Source organism: Molossus molossus, unplaced genomic scaffold (genome assembly GCF_014108415.1).
Source record: "Molossus molossus isolate mMolMol1 unplaced genomic scaffold, mMolMol1.p scaffold_m16_p_1, whole genome shotgun sequence".
NCBI lineage: Eukaryota > Metazoa > Chordata > Mammalia > Chiroptera > Molossidae > Molossus > Molossus molossus.
In genome coordinates this window covers 8,553,582-8,579,238 of record NW_023425344.1, presented here as the reverse complement: position 1 = coordinate 8,579,238, position 25,657 = coordinate 8,553,582, and positions in this window count along the sequence as shown.

Below are 25,657 nucleotides of genomic sequence, written 5' to 3'. Positions count from 1 at the left end.
AGGTGTTGGCTTCCTCAGCCCTAGCTCTGCCAGCTTCCCCAGCGTGTGGGAGCCAATGACTGGCTCGGGACTGGCTGGGAGCTCTCCTCTCCAGGACAGGTGCACGCCGTCCAAGGCCTGGCTCGGGCCTGCTGCATGCATTCCAAAATTAAAGCAATAATAATGTCGATGAGAGGAATGTAAGGAAAGAAAATACAGCAGAATCACCAGTAAGCACAGTTTCTCTGAAAAACATTTCAAAGGATAAATCCTACAGATCAAAAGAAAAAACTGATAATGCAACAGGAGGAGGTTGGGGAGTGAGACTAGATCAGAAAAAAAGAAAAACTAATAATGGACCAGAAAAATGAGACCACTGCAGGGTGTACAGTTATATTTAAAATAAAAACGGCAACACTAACACCATTAAATAAACATGACCGAGAACATAGCCAGGGACAGGAGAATAGGCTTGAAGAAATTCCCGTATAGAAAATAGAAGAGATAATCTCAAACAAGTTGACAAAAGATAAAAAAAATCTGAAATAAATTTTGGAACATGTTTCTCATTGACAATGCCTTTTACAGAGTGATTCAGAACAGCCTGTTAAGTTTTACTACAATTGAATTTTCAGGGCCAAATACCAGAAGCTGTGAAGATGGAATTTTTTAGGAATGAAATGGACATTCATCCTCTCTATCATCCTGGGAAATTGCTTGTCCTGAGTCAAGAAATCAGAACCAGAGAAGATGACTTTGGAATAGCACGAGAAAGGATTACTTCCTTTCTTCTCTGTGGCCTTATGGATTTGGGTCAGAATAGGATTGTCATTGGAACCAACCTGTCTGAGGAAGAGGAGGTGGCAGCAGGTCCACCTTCCTATGACGTCAGCCTTTACAGACCCCCGAAGGTGACCTGATGATGCTAACCCCCATCATCATCCAGCTGCAGTTTTAAATCACTTTCTATAGTTTTTTCCTTTATCTCTCTATTGTTTTTACTCTCAGCGGTCACTGGTTTATTGTGAAGTCATCTGCAGAGTTTCACCATAGTAATTTAAAGGCATGTACTGACTGCAACTGTTACGGGCTGAGTTGTGTCCTCCCTGAATTCATATGGCAAAGTCCTGATCCCAGGACTTCAGAATGTGAGTGTATTTGAGACAGGGCTTTTAAAGTTAAAGCGAGGTCATGTGGGTGGGCTTAATTCAGCATGACTGGTGTCCTTGTAAGAAAAGGAGATCTGAGTGCAGACACACACGTAGGGAGACCATGTGAGGGAGCAGACATCTCCAAGGACAGAGACCCCAGAAGAAATCAGCCCTGCTGATACCTCGATCTCAAAGTCCTAACCTCCAGAATTGTGAGAAAATAAATTTCTGTTGTTGAAGCTATCCAGTCTAGGGCACAGTAGCACCCCCTTATCGGTGAGGGATATATTCCAAGACTCCCACCGGATGTGAGAAACTATAGAAAGTACCAGACCCTTATCCGTATTGTTTGTCCTATGCATACATACCGTCGGTAAAGTTGAATTTACAAATCAGGCGCAGCGAAAGGTTAACCACAATAGCTAATAATAAAATGGAACGATCATAATAACATACTCTAATTGGAGTTCGGTGAGGGTGACACTCCCCAAGTATCTCCTTGCGCTGTGCTCCCTCTGCTTGTGAGGATGTGAGGTGGCGCGATGCCCACGCGATGAGAGGAAGTGATGTGACGATGTGGGCGTTGTGACATCATGTCAGGTGACTGTGGGCCTACCAGCAACAAGGCTACTCAGAGACGAACTGCAGCTTAGACAACCGTGGACAAAGAGATGATACCGCCCTGGGCTGGCGGAGCCGGGCCTGTGAGATTTCATCGTGTTACTGAGAACGTCCACATCGTACAACTTATGAATTTTTTCGTTCTGGAATTTTCCATTTAATATACTCATATCACAATTGACCACAGGTAACTGAAACCCTGACGAGGGAAACCACGGACAATGGGGGCTCCTATACTCTGCCATAGCAGCTCCAGGAAACCAGTAAGACCATCAACCATGGAGCTGCCATATCCCTGCAGCAGGAGCATTTCTGGAGCACTGACAATGCTCCACCCGACATCCTAAGCACCCACCTCTGTTAGCGGTGGTACAAGAGCGGAGGTACAGGAGTCAACACTTGCCAAATGTTTGGAAGGTGGCCTCAGAGAGTGGGTGCTCAGTAAACGTGGCCTACTAATATTTCCTGTGGCCCAGGCGAGGAGACACAGGCCTAAGAGACTTACTTAACTTCTGAAGGTTGTCGTGAGTGGAGATGTTAGCACTCTCTTCCACTGCCCCAAGGGCTGGTGGCGTAGGCGGTGGCCACAGGACAGGACAGTGTGCTTAGGAGGTCAGAGGACCCGTGCAGGGTATCAGCAGTGGATGCTGCAGCGTGATGGATGAGGCTGGGACCTACACAGAAAATGGTGAGGGGCCGTCCCTGTGTTAGGGATGGATTTGGGATGATACTGAAGTGATGCATGTTAACCCATCCGCACAGACGGACACCATTTCTCAGCTGATCCCCAAGTCCTGCGTAATGCCCTCACCTTCCTTAAAGTCTCGATAAACAGATGGGTCACTTCCTTCCACATTTCACTCAATAGCAGATTTAGCCCAGAATTCATATCTAGTCATACTCATCAGGGATTTTTTTTTCACCCTCCTAGGAAGCTTATCTTCCAGGGAGAAGGGAAGAAAAGTATTCCAAACTGTCATTGTGCTTTCTTAATAACTATCCATCAACAGCACAGCCGTCTGCTGGAGTCCGAGGGCTTCCATCCTTGCCTTCACCTTGCCTGACCTTCCCAGGCTATTAGCTTCAGAACATATTAGATTATCTGACACTTCCTTCACACTCTGAGAAATAGGTGCTACACAGAACAGGCTGGTCCTTCTCTCCTGCCTCCTACAAGGATGATCATCATCCAGGAAAGTAAGGGACAGAGCAAGCTTGAAGAAGCAGAGACAAAGCATGTCAAGGTCAACCCCACACTCAGCTCATTCCACTTTGAGTTACAGAGAGCATCCTAACCTCACAGACTCTAAAGAGGAGAAAAAGTAGCAGCCCAAGTGTGTGCAGGGTGGGTGGGGGCGGCTTTCTTAATTCCAGGAGCATCTTCCTGGCCATGGCTGCTGTGACTTACCACCTGTTCCTAGCAGATGCTGCCATCGTTAATCTGTCAACACTTGCCAATTTATTCCCCATACCCTCAGCACGCCTAGCGGGAAACAAGGTGGTTTCTCCTGTGACTACTCTTCTTGCATCAATTCCTGATGCAAATGCCTTTGTGAAGTTCTCCTCCAACCACCACCTTGCCTCCCACCTCGCTGTGGTTAGTTATTGACGTCTCAGCAGAGAACCGGGAGCAGAGAACAGTGAGCACAGGGGGCTGGACAGTGTGGACGTTGGTGTGAAGGGCCAGGCTGCGCCTTCAGGCCATCCATTATTAATTTTATTTTCAGGAATAAATATGGATCTGTGCATGTGTGGTGTGTGTGTGCGTGAGAAAGAGGGGGGGTCTGGAGATTGACACAGAAATGGGAACGGTGTCTGTTCCCTTAGAGATACAGGATGTGCTGAAAGAATACGAAGGGGCCATGTAGGCCTTATGATGCTCAGAGACGAGCTGGGCCATCTCAGAGCCCAGGCAACAAGGGGTGACAAAATGTGGAGAAGGGCCTTCTCTGTGACACGGGGTCACAAGCAAGTGCAGCGCTATCTGCACCCTCCACAGCTGTGCAGCTCTCGGGCCAATTATCCTAGGAGGGGTTCCTGGGGAGACAGCAGCCGTGCAGATGCTCAGAAGGAAGCACAGTGACTTGGGGAGAACCCGCCCTGAGAGCCGGGGAGTGGGATGTGGACATCCCTTAGGGGTGTGTGAGAGCCCCCTGCTAGTGCGGGGGTCACCTGGTATAGTCAGTGGAGGAGAGGGCAGGGGCAGTAGACGGATGTTCTACGGTCAGCTTGTAACAACATGCAACCTCCTTTTCACCCCACCAGCTGCGGGGCCGAGAATCAGCTCGGCCGTCATTATTTGTGCTGCCCTGATGTTGGCGGTGGGTTTTGTCTCTCTGTTTGTTTTATTTGGGGTGTGTATGTTTGCATGTGCACCCACAGAGTAGAGATTATGGCCTCAAGTTCAGCCTGCAACTCACGGTGATTTGTATGTCTACACAGCACAACTGCCCACTCCACCACTAAGAAGCCTGGGTTGAGCTACTTCGTGGGTTTTTGTAATGGGTTCTGAAAAGAAAAGCATTTCTGAAGAACTGGTCCAGCTTTGCTTTAGTCCCCTAGTTAGAGGAAGGAGGATGCTGGCAGATATCTAAAAATAATAATATGTACTTAATGCATTATATATGTCGGGCCCTGTAAACACATGGAATGAGTAGTTGAAAACCCACCTCCACCCAGTGAGAAGATCACTGCTGTTCTAAGTTCCATTTTACAAACGAGGAAACTGAAATATGGGGAAGCTACACTGGCTGGTGGAGCTCAAATTTCATCCGAAGCAGAATGTTCTGGGGTCTTTGCTCTCGGTGAACGCAGCAGTGTGGTGGCCTCTCGGTAAGATCGCGCGGAGTGAGCCGGTGCCTCCCTGCCTTTTTCTGGGCACGCACACAAAGTGCTATGAACGGTTGCTAGGCATGCTGCGGGAAACGGAGCAGTCTGCTCTGGGCCGCAGGCAGTTGTCCCGGGACATCAGCTGTCCGTGGTCTTGATGTTTGGGTGCTCAATGTCTCTGCTCACCTGTAACCTATCAACTGGAAAAGGGCAGGGACTGTTCTGCTTCTCTGAGAAAAGTACCACATAGTACTTCCCCTGCTCATCCACCCATCGCCCTTCCTGGGCTCCTGGGTGCAAGACTCTTAGCAGAATGCCGTTGTGGAGGTTGAAACTACAACCCAACATCTCCAACACGTTCATCAGTAGACTATGGGCACCGTGATTGCAAAGCCCACGGACACCGTGGGGGACCACACAAGATGCATTCCTCTCTCTCCATTGTGTACCCACTTTGTGAAGTGTTGGGACTTGACTATAGACCTGGGGGGAAGGAGGGCATCGGAGTACTTCTGATTGCCCAGCCATCTCTGCTCATCACATCAGTCTTGTTTGTTATTGGTTGATGGATAGGCATGTAACCAAATTCTGGCCAATGAGTCCTCAGGAGAACTCGCTGGAGATTTGAACATTTTTCTCTCACTTGAGAGAGAAAGTGAGAGAATAGAGGTTTCTCTGTCTCACACTAGATGTGAGCAAAGACGATGCAGCCAAGTCCTGACTGTGAAGGGACCATCATGGCACCAAGCTGATACCGTGGGTGGCAAAGTGGAGACACCAACAGAACCTGGGACACTCGGGTCACTGTGATCTGCTGAGCTCACCCACCTGAAGCCAGCCCTACCTTTGGGTTAAAGTCATTTGAGATAATATGTACCTTTGTTGCTAAACCAGAGACTGGTTCTCTATTTCCGGTAGCCAAAGGGTGCAGACGGTTCTGCTCGGCCTGTGGAAGCCCCTCCGAGCATCTCTCCAGTCCTGCAGCCACTGAGGGAGGGTACTTCACCTTCTACTCCATGGGTCCTTTTCGAACTATGGTTTATTTTTTGGACTCTTTCGAAGAATAATAATTTTTCTGCATTAAATCTACTAAAAGAATTAGAAGTGAAACCAATGATATTGAACTCTAGATATCAAAGCACTAAAAGTAACAAAACTGCCCTGGCCGGTTTGGCTCCGCAGTTAGAGCGTCGGCCCACGGACCAGAGAGTCCTGAGTTCGGTTCCTGCTAAGGGTGCCTATTTCGGTTGCAGCTTTTCCCCAGCCCCGGTCGGGATTGTGTGGGTGGCAATCAGTCAATGTGTCTCTCTCACATCGATGTTTCTCTCTTTCTCTTCCCCCCTCTCCCTCCCGCTCTGTCTGAAGATAAATGTAAAAATGTCCTTGGGTGAGGATAAAAAAATAAATAAGATAAGAAAACTGTGATAATCATGTATGTGCATCTTTATTATTATATTAAATAGTATTACCTCATGGCAGATTTCATAAATCCTATAGTATAACTGTAGTGATAGTTTACGGTTTGAAGAACTATAGTGTGATGAAAAGATCCGTGGTTTCTGTTGGGGACCAAGCCACAGCTTCTCCTGTTTGATCAAGATCTGGGGCCTGTGGAGTCTCCTGGCCCTCAGGCTAAGGCCCCTGCACTAAGGAGAAGGAAGCAGCGTTCACGTTTATGGACTCCCCGGGCTCCTGGAGTCAACCTCCGCTCGGGGCGTTCTTTGCCTTGAACCCTCTTCCAAGCCGCCCCTGGGACCTTTCTAACCTTTCCTGCTTTTCTCTTTTTTTCCCCCGAATCTTCCTGCAGATAAAGATGCCCTCCCTCTTTTATCCCTGAGGTCCGCTGTGATTTTTTCACTGTGTTCTCCTGAAGTCCCAGAAAAAAATCATACACACACACACACACACACACACGCACACCCCAGCACGCCAGCCTCTCGTTCTGTGCCGGGCTTCTGTTCTGGGCACAGACTTGGTACCTGGTGAAAAGATTGTTTAGACACTTGAGCTGGAAGCCTGGAGCCCTGTTCTGATCTGTTTGCAAACACAAGGGGGAATGAAACATGCCTTCTCCCTTTTGGGGTGCCTCCCCTAATATTTAGGTCACGGACTCACACGGAAGTATCAGTCACCCTCACTAAAGATCAGGAGCCGTGTGTCCACCCTTTCCCTTCTCCGACTTCACGCCGGCCTGACCTCTCTCAGCTGGTTTCCCGCTGTCCCGGGCAGACAAGGAGAGGGCTACTCATCTGGAAAACCAAGCCGGAACCATGGAAGGAAACATACAGAGCCGTTAACAAGACGAGGTGTGCAGAGTGGGCTTAAAAGTGATTTTTGCTTTCTTCTCAACATTTTTCTTGTGTTTCTAAATAAAATGCTGTGAGGATGTATTGCTTTTAAAATAAGGAAAAGTGTGTTAAAACAAAACATATAAAATACACCAAAATATATGTAACTCAGGTAGGAGGGCACGACTGTACATACAACCCAGGGAAATTCCCCCAGCATTTCTGCTTTTCTGGCGAGTGTCTCTTCCCTGGTAAGGAGCAGGACCGGGAGGGACTCTTAGTTTACAGAGCAATGTCACCACCGCTGCCTCCTTTGGCACTCAACAATTCAATGAGATTAGTGGACCTGGTGGCGTTACTTTATTCCCATTTACAAACAGAAAACAGACTCAGGCTGGTTTAAATGACATAATTAACCTCTGTTGCAGATCACGAACTTGCGTGGAGATGGCAGAACCGAGTGTCACAGGTAGATCAGTGAAGCACAGGAAAGGACAGAGAGACTCTGGGCACCGCAGATAGTTCGCTGCGGGGACAGCACCGCCCTGCAGGCTACAACCCCGCAGGCTCCTGGCACGGGGTGTTCCCGCAGCGGCACAGTAGAGCTATGTTGTATTCCCATTCTCATTCTAAATTCACAAATGTCTTGAAATATCTTTGACATATAACGATGTGCAAATTTAAGGTGTCCAATATGTTGATCTGACACATTACTATTGTAATCTGATGCTGTTGCAGGGATGGTGCGCACATGTTTGCACCTGTATCGTGTCACATAATGATCCTTCCTTGGCGGGTGGGGCAGGTGGGGACAGGAGACATCATTTAAGGCTGTTGTCCCGTATTCGGAAGAGGAGCGGGAAGCTCAGAGAGGTGAAGTCACTCACCCACACTCGGAAGCTGGTGAGTGGGGCAGCTGGGATTCGAACCCAGGAATGCCGGACCCGCACACTAACCTTGTCACCCACGCGTCCCGAGGAAGTGTGGGAGGAAGGCCTGGGGCGTTCAGCCCTGCGTGGATCCCCCTCTCCTGCGGGCCTCCGGGAGCAGACAGGGATGCGGCCTCATAGCCGTCAGACCTCTGCCAGCCCGTGTCTGGCTCGGAGCAGGTGCTTCGCCGATGAAAGAGCCGAAAGGAGAGGGCTCGCAGCCCTGCGAGGCCAGGCCCCTGCAGCTGAATCCGGTCCTCCGCGCACCGGCCTCCTGGGAAACGTGCTGGCCTCTCCGGGCTGCACATTGTTGTGTCCGGCGCAGTGGGAGCTGCAGCGTGGCCACTTCTATCAGACATCGGCTGTCCGAGAAGCCCCAGCACGGGCACCCGATGCGGCGTCTGCAGAGATAGGCAGGGCGGGATGGGGAGTCCGTCGGGGGCTCCCGGTGAGGAATTCCGCCCCCGCCCCCATCGGTGCCAGCCCGGGCAGGGCGCAGGAGCTGAAGACTTCTTTAACAAGATTGAAAGGTTAAAACCTGTGTTTCAGCAGCAGGCTTTGTGCGGAGTGGCAGCCAGTCTGTGGATGACGTAGTCCTCTGACCTTTCTGGGATGGAAAATTCTTCACAGCCGTCATTGCGTCAATGCACAGGCCCAGAAATATCATTAGGGGAGACGTCGTGGCCTGGAGTCTGTGCCAAGCCTGGAGAAGGGTGCTGGACTGAGGAAGCATGACCAGAAATCCAATGAACGGAGCTGTAACCAAACATAGACGCTGATCCAGAGACTGAGGGATGAGGCCAGGATGCAGGGATGCTGACCTTCGTCTGGTCCTCACCACTTCACATGGCAGTCTTCCATCTCCGTGGCCGTGTTTCTATTAGCCTGCACGTTCCTCAAGGGCAGGGTCACGTCCTATCCCCTACACCCCAGCCCAGTGCCTGGCACATGGTAGAAATGTGATAAACTTTTACAGGGGGGACAGGAATCAAACTCATCTTTGTTTGCTCTGCATCTCCCTAAAGAGGCAGAGCCTGAGACAATGATTTGAGTATGGATTTTTAATTTGGTTGACATATTACTCTGCGTTGTCCAGAGAAACAGAACCAATAGAAGGATGGATGGATGGATGGATAGATAGATAGATAGATAGATAGATAGATAGATAGATAGATAGATATTTACTATAAGGAACTGGCTGGCTGGAGTGATTATGGAGGTTGAGAAGTCCAGATCGTCAGTCAGTAACCTGGAGATTCAGGAAAGTGGATAATATAATTCCAATATGAGTGCAAAGACCTGAGAACCAGCAAATATAAGTTCCAGTCTGAGTCCAAGTTCAAAGGCAAGAGAACACGATGTCCCAGTTTGAAGACAGTTAGATGGAGAGATTTGTTATTGTTCAGACTTTGGTTTTACTCAGGCCTTCAACAGACTTGAGAAGGCCAACCCACATTGGGAAGGCCAACCTGCTGTACTCTGCATATCCACTCAAACCTTAACCTCACGCAGAATCTCTCACAGACACACCCAGAATCATTTAACCAAATGCCTGGGCACCCTGCAGCCTAGGCACGTTGACACATTAAATTAACCATCACAGGGGGTGTCCCATGAAGCAGAGGTAGGGAGAGAGCAAGCGAGATGGTAGACGAGCCAGCAATAAAGGTGGGGTGTTGAGCTAAACCTGAGGTGAGGACCTGGGATTTGACCTCCCAGGATCCATCTAGGAATCTTGTAGAAAGTCTCAGAATTGTCTCACGGAAGCCTGGAACACTGAGGTATGTATTTGTTCTTCCACTTTGTTCACAACAGGTGTGGGCGATGACTACCCTTGGATTGCCAAGCTGAAGCTGTTCCTGGGGTAAGAAGCACTCCAGACCTTGGAGAAAACTCCAGCAAAAAAAAAAAGAAAAGCAGAGATTGAGAGGTTGGTACAGCACTGAGATGCCCACAGAGCTTTATTGTATGAGCCAAGGGGACGGTTTGGGAGGGCATAGACTGTGTGAGACGCACTTTGCATCTCATTTCATTGCTCGGGGTCCTGGACCAATGGACCATCACTTTTCATGCAGTGCTTCAGGAATGGGAAAACACTTTCTCACTCATCACCTCACTTGATCTCTGAAATACCCCTGGGCATTAAGCAAGAGTGGTATGTCTTCCTGAATAATCGAGAAGGTGTAGACCTCAGGGGGCCTGTGTGCTTGCCCAGGGCCACTCAGATGGCTGGAGAGCTGAGCCAGAGCTGTGTTCTCTAGGGTCTCTGTCCAATTTCCCTCTTTCCCACATTTGGAGGCTTTCTGTCTCCTCTCCTTAGCCTTAGGAGCTTTGGAATGAGAAAAGGGAACCACTGAAGAAAACATGGGATTAACAATGCCCCAGGTGTGATGTGCAGGAAATCAGCTAGGACTGTACATGTCATAAACGAGAGACAGGTGGGCAAGGGAAAGCCCAGACTGGGAACGCAGACACATGCATTCCCATTTTAGCTCTAGGACTAACTAACCTGCCGTACAAACGTCTGGTACTTTCTACAGACTTCATCTTGTCCCTCTGTCAAATGAGAATATCTCATTAGATAAGCAGTACTTTGTTGTGTTTGTTTGTTTGGTTCTGGTTTTCTTTATGATGGTCGTGTCAACTGGGCTGTAAACCTATCTGGTACAGAGGCACCAATCTGTGGAAAGAACGTTGACTTTGAAGTCAACAAAGAGGCCTGGAGCCTTCTTGGTTTGCTAGAGGGTGTGATCTTGGGTGAGTGAGCGGGGCTTTCTGAGGTTTGATTTTCTTATATTTAGAGTGAGCTAAATTCTTACTTTGCAGCATGAGTGAGAGATTAGAGAAATATATGTGCAGTTACTACATCATAGCCGTACACAAAGAACATACCAATAAATACTTACTCTTGTTATAGTTGCTTGCATTAGGTCCAATGAGGTAACTTATTTTATCTCTCTTTTGACAAGTGTGTCCACTGATCAATATATTAACCCTCTTGACATCTACTTATAGCATAAAGGTAAATTTTATCATTATTTCATCCTTGTTAAAAGAATTGAAAAGGTATAAACAATCCTTTTAATTTTTTCTATTTTTACAGAGATATCCAGATTATCTATACTTAGTATTTTAACGAATCTGGCATGAATGCCAACATCTTCTGTACACAATCAAAAAAAGGGGAAACTGTTAGATTGGATGATTGATAATGATACTTTCATTCTATTTAATTTACTGTTAATATTTTTTCCATATGCATGGATATAAAAACATGATTAGTAAGTCTAAGAAGAGTTCTGCTTGTTTTAAATCAATTGTCACCTTGAACTACCCACTAAAAGAAGCATGCCATCTGGACCAGAGGCCATTGAGGAGTCACCAGTTCATTTAGGGTTACAGTGATGATGGTTATTACCTGCACCTCCCTCTAATGACACATGGATTAGTGGTTGAGAGCTAGAGCCATGCACTGTTGAAGGATAAAAAAATAAATAATTTGAGAGTATTTGATCTAGCCCTGTAAAAATGAATAAACAAAAATCTTCATTTCAATTCATCCCAACAAATGCACACACCAGGAGCCTGGTGACTAATCAGGCAAGACCTGGGTGCCCCAAAGGTGTTGGAAGCAATCATGCTAACTCACCACTGGAGTCTCTGCCTAAGCTGATTTGGGTTCATTTCATCCCTGGCTCCTATCTCTCATCTTCTTACATTTACATTCCTCTTTTCAAGACTTTAGTCTTGGGATTTGCTTCTGGTCCCTTCAGCTACTGCCTTTTGGCTTCCATTCAGACTGGTTTGGCTTAGCTTTGATTTAAAGAGGACGCTAGCAGACACTGCAGTTTCTAACGATGAGCCCCTTCCTGTCTGGCCCGACTCATCTCTCAATATTAAAGGAGGAGTAGAGGGAGGTTGATACAGGTGGAAGGAAAAATAGGGTAGACAGACTATATCAAAATTATTAAGGATCTTATGAATAATCAACTAAAGATCATAACAATATAAAGTTGACAAACTTGTTCATTCTTTCTGTTTTGGCTCTGGATATTTATAAAAGACTTCACTAAGAATATGGGGAATTTGTCCTGGCCAGTTTTGCTCAGTGGTTAGAGTGTCGTCTCGCAGACCAGAGAGTCCCCGGGTTCAGTTCCCGCTAAGGGCACGTGGTACCTTGGTTGCAGTTGGTCCCGGGCCCTGGTTGGGGTTGTGTGGGTGGCAGCCAGTTGATGTGTCTCTTTCACATCAAAGTTTCTCTCTCTCTCTCTCTCTCTCCCTCCTTTTCTCTCTCTAGCTTATCTGAGGATAAATGCAAAAATGTCCTTGGGTGAGGATAAAAATAAGTAAGTAAGTAAGTAAGTAAATAAATAAATAAATAAATAAATAAATAAATAAATAAATAGAATAGAATAGAATATGGGGAATCCTACAGCCTTTGTGCGGGAGGGGCAGTTTGTGTCCTGCATTCTATTTGCTGGTCACCCTTCTCAATCCCACCAGGCCACAGCTGATCATTGGCTCTCGTAGAAGATGAATAATACCCTGATTTGAGATGGACAATTTCCAGCACCGCAATTATATTCAATGGAAGGAAAAGGTCTGGACGCATATCTGGACCGGCTTAAATTCTTAGCTCTCACATTATAAGTGACCACGATTCTACTTCACAGCACATGTGGGCAGAGATAGTGTAAGAGACGACCCCACAAAATAGTCAAAGCTTAATTACTTGACAAAAAGAACATTCCCTTTTCTCAATTCAGCTACAGAACAGTTTCAGAAACGCTAACTTTACTAAATCACCCCTTGAATAACTTAAATTAAAATAAACAGTGCAGCCCTAGCCGGTTTGGCTCAGCGGTTAGAGTGTCGGCCTGTGGTACAGAGAGACCTGGGTTCGGTTCCCGCTAAGGGCACGTGCCTCGGTTGCAGTTTGTCCCCGGCCCTGGTTGGTCGTGCGGGTGGCAGCCGCTCGATGTGTCCCTTCACATCGATGTTTCTCTCTCTCTCTCTTCCTCTCTCTCCCTCCCACTCTATCTGAACAAAAAATGGAAAAATGTCCTCGGGTGAGGATAAAAAAAAAAAAAAAATGAATAGTGCAGGCTCTTGGCCAAAATTTAATAAAAAATTTTGCTCAATAAAAAAAGAGGGCTTGAGGAGGCAGATTATCAGAGAGAAGAAAGTTTATAAGATGAAAGAAAAAATCTATTAGGTAAAGTAAAATTGTGTATATGCTCTTTGAGCCGTCATCACAGACGTTTATTAATGGGTGGGTCTATGCATGAGATAACTAGTTTGACCCAAACTAAGAAAACAAAACCTAGTATAGACGACATGCATGGCTTGGGTGCCTTATGCATAGCATGAACTCTGCTAATGAAAGACTATTACCCATAAAGTGACCAAAGTGGTATTTTTATGTAAATAGGGTCATGCAATCCCTGTTTCTATAGATTGCAATCAGAATAAAGTCTAAATCCCCCGACCAGGGCCTCAAGACTCTATAACATTCAATTTATGCATATTTCCAGCTTCATCTCCTGCCTCTCATACCCTCCTTCACTAGGCTCCTACCAGGCTGGTTTTCTGTCTTAGTTCCACCTCCTTAGAAAACAAAGTCAGGGAAAATCCTATGTAGCAATGCTTCATTTCATTGTACCATTCATGCAAGTAAGAGGGAGAAAAACATGGGAGATGACATGGAGGAGGAGGGAGAGCAACTCAAGATGGTATGTGACCCAGCTAGACACAGAGCTACATGAAGCTTGATGTATCCATTGAGGTTCTCCAGAGAAACAGGACCGATAAGTCCAGGAAGAGGTTTGTTATAAGGTGTTGGCTCACACTTCTTAGGCAACAAGAAGTCCCACAGTGTGCCCTCTGTGAGCTGGTGACCAGGAAGGGCAGTGGTGCCTTTTGGATGACTAAAAGCCAGAGAGCTGATGGTACAGATCCCAGTCCAAGTCTGAAGTTCTGGAAAACAGGAGTCCTGAGGACAAGAGACGATCAAGATCCCAGCTCAAACCAGGAGAAAGCAGCTTCACATTTCCTCAGTTTCTTCTGCTATTCAAACCTGCAAAGGATGCGGTGATGCCCACCCACATCAGTTTTCCTCAGTCCCTTAATTCAAATGCTAATCTCTTCTGGAAATACCCTTCCAGATATACCTAGAACTAATGTTCAATCAGATATCTGAGTGTTTTATGGCTTCATCAAGTTGACACGTAGAATTAACCGTCACACCTAGAGACAATTCAGGATGAACAGATCTGGGGTAATTCACAGCCTGGGTTTAGTATATCTGTTTGTGTTTTTGGAACAGGCCTAGCTCATTCTCAGCTTAGAACTTCTCTGCTGTGCCCTACACATAGGACACTAGTGTCCTCTTGTGGGAACACTTTCCCCCTAGATCTTCTCTTCCTTGAGTCTTAGCTCAAAGGTCACTTCCTCAGAAAGTCCTTCCCTGACCCACCTTTCTAAAGTAGCGCTTCTCTCCTGGCTCCTCCTTGTACCATTGCACTGTTTTGTTTTTGATTGTTTTTTTTTATTCATTATTCTTATAAAATTTATCATTACCTGAAATAATTTTATTTGTTACATGTTTTACATGACTAGTGTCTGCCTTCTTCCCCCACAAATCATAAGCTCCATAGGTAGGGAAGTTATAGCTTGTGTTTATTGTCATATTTCCAGTCTCTAAAATAAAATCAGGATAGAATGTATGCTCAATATTTATTGATTGTATGGAGGACGAATGGCGGGAAAAGAATTAGTGATGTCCCCATCACGAAGGAGTTCTCTAGATGTTCCGGGGAGGCAGGCAAACATTCAATATCAAAAGAGTGTGATAGATGCTCTCCAAGTGACAAACAGAGGCACCACTTCTGAGGGGAGGGGTCTCCCTGAATGACTGATATTTGAGCAAAATCTCACAGCCCCAGAGAGCGAGTCAGGTGAACAGATGTGCACCAGAGCCTTGCATTCACGCATTCATTCCCAAGGTGTAGACTGAGATTCTAAACTCTGCCTGAGTTTGAATATTGTTCTGGTATCACTGGCTCTGTGACCTCAGATTAACTACCTAAACACCCTTTGTCTCAGACGCCTCATTAATAAATATGTGTGATGTTAATGTCTTCATGGGCTTGGTGTGAAGAATAAATGAGAACATCCTTTAACAGTGATTAGCTCAGTACCTGTGTCACTGCAAATGTTCAATGCATTTTAATCCAGCGTTAGGACTAATGATAACTAATTTTAAGTTCTCTCGTATGGTGACAAGCAGAACAGACTAAGTCTCTTCCTGGGAGAGCTGTCATAAGCAGGTAATGAAGAAACAAACACATGATGGAAGAAATCTTTTGAAAATGTGAGTTGTTATGAAGCAAAGAAACGGGAATAAAAAAATACCAAGGGGACAGTCAACTAAGGCTCAATGAGAGCATGACATTTAAGCTGAGATCTGAAGGCTGAGCAGGAGCCAGTCACACAAAGAGGCAGAGCAGAGCAGGGCATCTCGGACAAAGGCTGTTGAGCTTTGAAGGTAGAACAGAGGGAGTGGTGTCTGAGGTTCTGAAAGAATGAGCTATGTCTGGAGGGCAGAGATAAGGGTGGGGAGGTCTGAGATGAGGCTGGAGAGGTGAGCAGAGGCAAGTCAGGCTGAGCTTTGAAGGCTAGCATAAAAGATTCAGCTGCGCTGTAAAGCATAATGGAAGTTCATCAGATGACTTCAAGCAACTTAGTAACAAAACACAGTCACATTTTTAAAAGACCACTCTGGCCTCAGTGTGAAGAATGGATTGGAGGTACCCAAAAGTGGAATCAAGGAGACCGGGTATAGGGTGTTAATACCAACCCCAAGATCTGGGACTTGACATCACAAGACATGAGTCATTCACATGGTTTCTTTGGGACACTTGGAGATTTGCATCTCCTTTGTGGTGGCTGCTTCCTACAATTTATGAAAAGCAAGTGATGACCCACTGAATTTCAGAACCCTTGGGAAGTTTCATAATACTAAGCTAAGTGAGTCTTCTTTGAGATATTCATAGACACTTATTTTTATGACTCAGCTGACTCTTAATCATGAACTGCTAAGTCTCAATTATCTATAGTCATGGTGGTCAACTGCATTGATGGGCTAAGTGATTAATTTGTTTAATTGTCAGCTGGTACTGTTAGATTTTATTGCAATGCTCTGCTCCATACCCTCCCATAAAACTTCACCTGGGTCCAATGATCGAGCTGACCTGATTAAAAATAATAAGCTATTCATCAAAACGTAGTACTTCTTCAGTGAAAAGCTAATAGCTTAGTGTAGACTCTCAGACATCAGTTGAAACAAATCAAGAACACATTATATCCTGTGATCTTATAAATTATATGCATTGCAAATATATTTTTAAAAACCCTTATCAATTGCCAAAACATTTCAACTGTTAAAACATCATTATCCAAAAATTAAATTAAAATAAAATCATCATCATATCTTACAGCATCAAAAATAATAATTAGCACACACTGAGTTTTCAACCCATGCCCTAGACTACAGAAATATTCTGCCAATTAATCGTATTTAATTCTCATACAATATTGTTAAATAATCCCTTTTATGTTATAAATCAGGGGACTTAGGTTCAGCAACATAATAATATGTCTAGAGTGTCACCAGCTAGGACGTGGAGTGGATGCTAAGATTCAGGTAATTATGACTTCAAAGGCCATCATTAAACACTATTCCGTTTATTTCACTTTACCTCATTCCAGGTGCAAAGGACAGAATCAGAACTGGGAGCTGGAGGAGGGGGTTCAGGAGAGCTCAATTTAGAAAATGATTCCAATGGAATTACCTTTTGATTCTTATTTTCCTCCATTATATACAACGGGGTAGGTGCTGTGAAATAAGATCTCTAGTGAACACTGCATTGGACTATAATGTTGTATTGGACTGAAATGTTTCTTTTCATTCTCATCCCCTAGAGATTTCATCATTTGTATTTTTTGGGGGGGAAATGTGCCCAGTGTGCCATTTTCTTTAACAGTTTAACAGAAGCTGGCATGGCTTCCATAGATCTTGACTGAAACACTAGATAGCAAGGGCATGCTTCCATCTGGTCATGTGTCTCAGCGTGGCTGCAGGTCAGCTGTTAGTCTCTGGGCATTGTCCTCAGAGTTGCTCACCTGAAAACCCAGAAAATGAGAAACAGTGTTCACTGGGTCTTTATAGCTCACAAGACTCAATAGCACCAAGTTACTCTGTGACTCCTAAACAGAAGACTTCTGAAATTGGTCTTCATGATTCTGGTCTCACAAAATTATCTTCAGAAGAATAGAAATTATAATCTAGTGGAGATATCTGCACCCCATGATCATTACAGCAGGTTTCACAATAGACAACATGGATGGAGGTGGAGGACATAGACTAAGTGAAAAAAGCCAGTCACAGAAGGACAAACACTGCATGACTCCAATCAGATGAGGCACCTAGAATAGTCCAATGCATAGAAGCAGAGAGCAGAATTATGGTTTCCAGTGGCTGAGGGGAGGAGGAAATGGGAAATTGTTGCTTAATGGGTATAAAGTTTCAGATATGCAAGGTGAATACATTCTAGAGATCTGCTGCACAAATAGTGCTTATAGTTAATAATACAATATTGCACACTTAAAATACATTAAGAGGAAAAAGTTCATGGAAAGAATTCTTAACACACACACACACAAAAGAACACAAGGACACTTTAGAGGTGATGGGTAGGTTATGTTGATAGTTTCATGGATACATGTATATGTCCAAACTCAGCAATGTATATATACACATATACACATACATATATATATACACACCTGTATATATATATATATATGGTGTTCATTTTTCATATAGCAATTTTACCTCAATAAAACTAAAAAACAAATAAATAAGTTAAGCTTACTTGGTCGGAGCATCCACCAGTACACCAAAAGGTTGCGGGTTCAATCCCAAGTCAGGACATGAACGGGAGGCAACTGATCAGTGTTTGTCTCTCACATTGATGTTTCTCTGTCTCTTCCTTCCTTGCTCTCTAAAAACAATTAAAAAATTATATCCTTGGTTGAGGATTAGAAAAACACATAAATATGCATGAGGGGTGATTGCCCAGACACAGGCTGGCATCTGAGAGCGTCGTGCGGAGCAGAGACTTCTCATGTAACTTCCTGTCTGTTCGTCTTTGCTAGTCCAGGGCACTGACCGGAGCTGGGACAGCTTTCTCAGATGTTTCCATCATCGAATCCCTTGTCTTCACTGACTGACACTGTCCACATGCATTTTGTTATCAGGTGATTTTTCACTATTTTTTTATTCTTCTAATGCCTTGTGTTTTTCATTAGTCTGAACACAGCTTGTTTTCTCGCTGGAAGATCTTTCTCCCCTCCTATGCCCATCGATGCCTTCTTCTCTGCATGCCTCACAACCCAGGTTTCTCTCCGTAAACATTTTCGTCAGAGCCTTCGTTTGCTCTTCCGCATTTCCTCTCCCCTTTCCCATTCATCTAGTCAATAGATGTGCTTCAGACTGGCTTTGTCTTAGGCGTAAGGAATTGAGAGATTGCTATTTTGAAAAACATCAATATGCTGGTAAGTGTTTAACAACTAGTACTACAAAACAAAACAAAACAAAACAAAATAAAACAAAACAAAACAAAAGGCCAAGTCACACAACTTGCAGATTTTAATGGCGAAATACTTCCATCATGGCCAAGGTCAAGCTACCCATTTGACTTCTCCCAACATAAAGTTGGAAAGAAATACACACAACAAGCTCTTTCCAGAGCACGAAGGCCACACCCACTGCTGCTAGCATGCTGTTCTGACCTGGCACTTAGCCTGCGTGTATTTGAGCAATATCCACAATACAAAGGTGCGAAAATCACGTTTTCCTTAAATTCACGTCTCAGATGACATACTAATCCCCCACATGTGTAACTACAGTCAGGGAGTCCTGCTTACCTCCTGACCCCTCCTCACCCAGGCCCTGGGAATATTAGTCAGGGCCCGGAATGGGGGACATTTACCATCTCGTCTGAGACCTTGCCTTGGTTCCTCAGGCAGGTTCTGTCATGCCCAGAGCTCCTGGTGTGTGTGCTGCTTCCCAGAGGGTTCTGCTCGAAACACACAGGGTTTTACTAATTCCACTGCCCAAACCTATAACCTCAGCATCCATTGTTCTATTTGTACTCCTCAGTGTTGTCATGTAAACTCGTGCAAAATAGAGAGGTTGGAAAGGTAAGAACTGCTCCTCCCCATCTTCTCCAAAGATTCCCCATTCTGGGTGGGTGTGATACTTATGTCCTTTCTTGTCGTATGGGGACCAAAGTAATCTTCCAGGCAGAACGTTGCTGGGAAGTGTCTACCCTATTATTTAGGAGGTGAAATACCTGTTTTCTCTTCTTCTACAAAAACATCCCGGTAGGCCAGCATCTGAATTTAGAGGTGTCCACCTGTTAGCTTGGTGAGAATTTTTATGTCAATTGTTTCTATGAGCCTTAAATAATAAGACCTTCACTTTTCCTGTATCTGGACTCTTCTGTCTCATAAAGTTACTGTGCATATTTAGTTGATCTAGAGAAGCTTTGTCTAAGAATGTTCCAGAATTCTCAGGGAGACAATTCACAACACACTGATGGGATGCCTTTTATCTTTAGAATAATAAATAGTTTGAGTCTGATGTAAGGAAAAACATAATAAAACTCTTCACAGCCAGATTGAAAATCCGAGTTCAAAATCCATCATCGTCCTTTCCCATGTACAGGTTTATTGCATACACACACCTAACTATCAGCCTTACAGCCATCATCCTACGAAGCCAACCTACTGAAGTCCTAGAAACACTGAACACTTAGAGCAAATTTCTCATACTTAGAAGTATATACTGCCCGTGCTCACACAGCGATTGTGTCTGACTCAGCCATCATGGTGGAGCAGAGATGATGATCTCTACTATGGCCCCCTACCTCAGTCCCGTAACTGCCGCCCCCTCTCTGCAGCTCCCAGCCATACTTGAAATAGGTCATCATCATTCTTGTCTCAACCTTGATCTCATAACATCTTCACTTCATTTCAAGAGCCTTTTGGCAGATACAATGATTTTACAGAATTCAAATCTGATTGATATCCTCCTCCGTTTATAGACACCCCCCCCCCTTCACCCCCAGGATAAAATCCAGACTGCACAGTTGCAGGTGTCAAAATGTCAGCCTCCAACTGCTTACATATGCAGCACACCATCACCACGCCTGACACACCGTTCACAGTGAGCCCCAACCATGAAGCAGGGTCGGAGCAGAAGAAAATGCTTACAGAAGAAATGGAAAGGGGGAGAGGAGATAAAGGTGAGGCTTTAGCATAGGTGCAAATCTATTTCGCCAAGAAAAAGAAAAAAAGGAAGTGGTAGGTAATAGAGTGTCGGAGAGTTAGCTGAGAAGTGTGTGTGTGTGTGTGTGTGTGTGCACATTGCATGCTTGGTGCAAAGTTGTGTGAAATTACTTTAGTGGAACTTCAGAAGGAGAAAGAAGAAGGAGAATACGATTGTGCAATTCTCTTTGGCAGTTAATCACTTTGCCCCATTAACTCTGGAGTGCTATTAACTGTGGACAGTGTAGTGACTGTTTTTCGATTTGGGGGTTTTCACTTTTTTACTCGGAGTGATTGCACAGGGAGAGCGGGAGCGAGCCGAGCAGGCAGAGCTCAAGTTCTGCAGCCAGGACAGAAGGCAGTGTGAACCCCACTGTCGTATGCAGAAGGCTTAGGCACCCTCGGTTCTCAAATGAGTAGTGAGATGCGCGCGGTAGAGTGGACATCTGCAGGCTCATCTGTAATCAGACATTTATCTTCAACCCATTTTGTGGATGGAAAACCTGAGTTTCAAGGAAGGCAAGTGAGTTAGCTGTTAGCAGGACATTGAGGAACCTCGTGACCGTCGCAGGGACTGGGAGGTGCTCACGTGGGCTGCCTGCTCGGGTCACCTAAGGGAAAGAGGTGGAAAGGACTTCCTAGCCCAGGAGAGAGCCGAGTCTTGAGGGACAAACAGCTCCGTGTCTCTGGCATGGCTGAGGTCCCCACCACTTTCAGAGTCCAGTGAGCTGTTCTGCACAGAAACTTCAGGAAGATCAATTCCGTCTGCTGTTTTCCGAGTGAGCGGAAGCATGGTTGCCTCATCTCTCTGTCCTTCCCCTTTACCTTGATTTTGTTTACTTTGTGCTTCTGTTTGTTTCTTCTCCTTGTTCACACTCTTCTTCCTTCCTTTTTTCCCCCTTCACGGTACAGTCCTATTTGAAACCGGTTCCCTGTGACTTTTAGCCTTAGGGGGACTCACTGTGCTCAGTCCTCATCCATCGAAACGGAGGCGACTGTCGCTTCAGGGGAAGCAGACAACAAAGATGAGGACATGGGAACGTTATTTCATGTGTTGCTTTTAAAAATAGGCTCTGGAAATGCATGTAAGTACCAACCCTGGGCAGGCAAAGGTTTTTGCTTAGAAGAGTTCAGACTCTTTTGAGAAGCAACCGAGTTTTCTAAAATTCAAAAGCTTTCTTCTGACGCTCAGGAAAACAAACTGGCCCATGAAGATGGCAGAGTCTTACCGGGAGCCGCAGGAAGGGAAGCGGGGAGACAGAGCTACGGCCAGTCCCGCATGCAGAAGTGTGACGCCATCCTGGGCTTGGGGAATGTGCTTGCAGAGTTGGAGGTGCCCGGCTGGAGGCAAGGTGCTGCTGACCTGGGGTGAACCTCCCACCGCTAAGCTCAGAGCCTCTTCCAAGGCATCGGGTAGCCTTAATTTGAGAGAGTGCCTCAAAGGAGAGTGGGATTCTGACCTCTCCCCTGTGGGGATTTCAGGGTACACTTTGTAGGATGCCCTGTGCTCCTCTGGAGCAGCCTCACGAAAGTTGACATGTTGCAATGACTTGATTGGACAGGAAGAAGTCTGAGTTTCTTTTTCTGATTTCCCTGGCTTGCCCTTCAGCTTCTATGGGCCTCCCATGTTCCTTGCTTCATGGACACCTCCTCCCAGCTTCAAAGCCAGCACCATGGCCTACTTTACCCCTCTTCCATAATCACATCGCCCTCAGACTCTTCTTCTCCCTAGTCTTCCATTTTAAGAACACTTGTGATCATAATGGGCTCCCCCAAATAATTCAGGATAATCTTCCATCTCAAGGTCAACTGATTAGCCTCCTTAATTCCATCTGCATCTTAACTCCTGCTTACATAAATAGCATAGTCACAAGTTCTAGGGCAGGATGTGGCCATCTTCCAGGGGTCCTTGTCCTGTCTACCATAGAGGACTTGAAGGCTAGGGGCCATTACAAGGACACAAGTGACCACTTATACCACCAGCAGAAGCATGGGGATACGCAGGGACCCTGAAACAGGGGTTCAGGCTAGAGATCTGTATCCATGACACCATATAAACTTCCTGCTGGGATAAAGGAAGTGGAAAAAGTTAAGAATAGACTGAACTTACCTGAAGAGAATCAATGATTTAAACTGGGAGAAACAGATAACCTTAAAATGACAAGATTAACATTTTTTTTTTTACTGACATAAGTCAACTGAAGAGTTTATCCGCAAGTTGTCTGAGGTATAGAACACACAGAAATGTACAAGCATGCATGTGAGAGTAACAGTTTATGAATCGCCCTACTACCACATTTTTTAAATGTATCTATCTTTTTCTGCTACCACTTCTTTGACTCATTTTCTTCTTCTCTCCCTCTCCAATCCCCTGCAATCCTCTCCTTGTTCTTTTGCCATTCCCTCTTTCTGGTTCTCTCCTTACAATTCCACAACTTCTCTTTCCCCTCCTTTCATCCTTTCCTTCTGGTTTCTTGCATCTAACCTGGTCACAAGGAGAGAGAAGAGAGGCGAGACCATGTCTGACTCGTATTTTTGTCCCCAAGACGTAGCATGGGGCCTGGGAGGTAGCAGATGTCTAGTGACTATTTACTGAATAAATGAACAAAGAAATTGAATTCTTAGCCAGGCAGTAAGAAAGGGAAGCTGCAAAATGTCAAAGCACCGTTAGCATCCCGAAAACACAGGGAAGGACTAGGTGGCATTAAAAATCATGTTAATTATTTCTCTCTTTAATGATCCCAGTTTCTCCAGCTGTGGAGTGAATTATCGCCTTTTAAACATGCCAGTTTGAACAAACAAAAACAAAAAAACCTTTAAATTATAACCATAAGATGGCAAAGTACACAGAGTAATTGGAATTAAATTTATATGGAAGACTCTTCCTTTTTACTGTTGCTTAAATAGGTTCAAATAAATTGAAATAGCAAGAAGCTTCCCAGTGGTTAAAGGCGACAGGATGTGATTGCCTTGCTCACAGCTAAAGGCTGGAGATGAACTGACCAGGAAAGAATTATTCTGAGAAAGAACAAGCCAGTGTGCTCTCAAATCATGGGGATAAGCAGGTTTTTCCTTCTGAAAATAACCTTCTCTGAAAATAGTACACCATTCCCTGAAGGCCAGTCAATAGCTCCAAATTATAGGAGTGTCTAAATTATGGGCCCAACACCTCTTGGTGATTATGTTCCTGAAAAGGTCACGTAAAAGAAAGGCATTTTTTGATTTCATGAGTGTTTGCAGAAAAAAAAAAAAAAAATGTTGTCTGAATGAGACTCTGGGAAAGCATGAAGATGGGAATAAAGAGGAAAGGGACCATCACAGAGTGGGGCAGCCACCCAGGACAGCGACCCAGGACAGCGACCCAGGACAGCAAGGCTAAGCCCTGCCTTCCAGCTGAGATCAGTACCTGGCCGCAGGTGAGCAGGCAGAAAGCATCTAGGCAGTCGGGCAACAGGACACGAGTCAGTTTTCGTCTGTTTGTTTTTCAGTTGATGGAGAAGGCAGTATATTGCATGCATTGCATTTCATATTTTCTAGGAATTCCCAACGATTATAGTGCTATACACATTTTTCAAAAAAGGAAACTAAAATTGATAATATATCAATCACTTGACCACACTTATACAACTTGATGTGGACCTGGGATTTGAACTTGAATATGTGTTAATAAGCTTACGGGCTGTGATCACTATACCACATGAGGAAGCACTGCCCTTCCTCTGCAGAGCCATTTTGGAATTTATGTGTTTGCTGTTACCTGTGTCCATACAGATCGGCCCACGCAGAATTTCCCGTGTCCACTGGAACTATCAGTTAAAGCACAGATCTCCCTAGTCACAATGCAGAGGCCAGAATTCCAGTATCAGTGGCCATCATAGCATCACAGTGGCCTTCTTACACGCACAGAACTGGTCAGGGCGCATCAGAGGGAGAAGTCTGGCTACCGCCTCGAATAGACCCAAAGCAAGAAAACAACAGTCTGGCAGCAGTGGAGAAACACGCGTCCAGAAAACAGCCTCGAGCAGCAGCAAAGTTGTCTGAATTTACTTCTGCCTACCAAATGTTAGTAGGCACAGGTCATGGGGAAAGCTCTCATTTGCCTTTGGAATCCCAGCTCAGAGGGCATTTTGGAAATGTAGTTTTTACTGTTTCAGTCTATGGAATTAAAAGGAAAAAGACACAATGGAAGGAGGAGAGAATGATACTGGGTGCTAGTTTTATACATCCAATGCATGCAGAAAGTAATTTTGTTTCCCAGCCTCTGTTGTAGAGAAAGACATGGATCAAAGGATTAGCATGGAGGCTGGCATGCCAAGCCGGGTGCCTTTCTCAGTCCAAGAGAGTCAATTTTAGTATCTTCACAGGAGCACCCTGAGAATTTCTCTATTTCCCATTGGGGCTGGATTTAGAAGCACACAACCCTAAGTGCTTTTGGTGGTCATCTTGCAACCTCAGATGGAAATAAAGTTTAAAAATGGAGAGATGGTAACAAATCCAGAATTACATTATTCCAGTCCCTTTATCCAACTACACTTGATGTCGCCTACCCTTCAGCTATTGTAAGCTAAAACATATCATTTTTTTAAAAGTCAGCCTTATAACCTGTCACCGTCAACCAAGGAGTCTTAATTGGGATTCACTCTCATGATGTTAAAGGGGAAGTAGGCTTCAGTTCTTCAGATCACCGATTATAACACAGAGTGAAGAGAGTGTCAGGACATGGTTTATAGAAGTGACTCTAGTTTGTAAGAAAGGTAGGTGCACAAAGCAGGGTTCTGTTTCCAGGACTCCTCTGCTGGGAAGAGAAATAAATCATGATTGGACAGGAAGTCAATGGGGAGCATGATGTCCCCTCATAGAGCCCTCAGTCCTGTTAAAGTAACTTTCTCAAAAGAGCTAATGAACTAGAACTTTAACAGGATTGATCAGCACTACGGTAACCCAGAAAGACCAAGATTCCACCCTAACCAAATAATGTTTCTAGTTTTATAGTAAAATAAAAAGAAAATGCTATTTTTGCTTTGTTATGCTTTGGATTTTTTGGAGGGTAAGCATAACTAGTATTTACCAGCATTTATTACTTTCCCCTTTCTGAGCACACAGAGGGTTATCATTTCAGGCTACCCTGCAGCATGTTAGAATGTGAGAACTGTTTTAATAAAATCTGATCATAAACAGCATGCGTCACTTCTGGGCAGAGACCTAGCAAAGCTCTTGCATTATTCTCTAGTCTCGTTTTCTGAATGAGAAAGCTGTGGTTTTTCTATGAGGCCATGATGAGATGGTGGAACTTTTGCAATTTTTTAATCAGAAGCTATCACCAATCCATGTGAATCATGTAATATGAGCAAAAAAAAAAAAATCAGCTTGTGTAGTGTAAGACACTGTGATTATGGGGAAGGGATTAACGTCACTGTAGCATTATCTAGCTGAAACTAGCTGACATTGTGCTATAACATGAAATGAG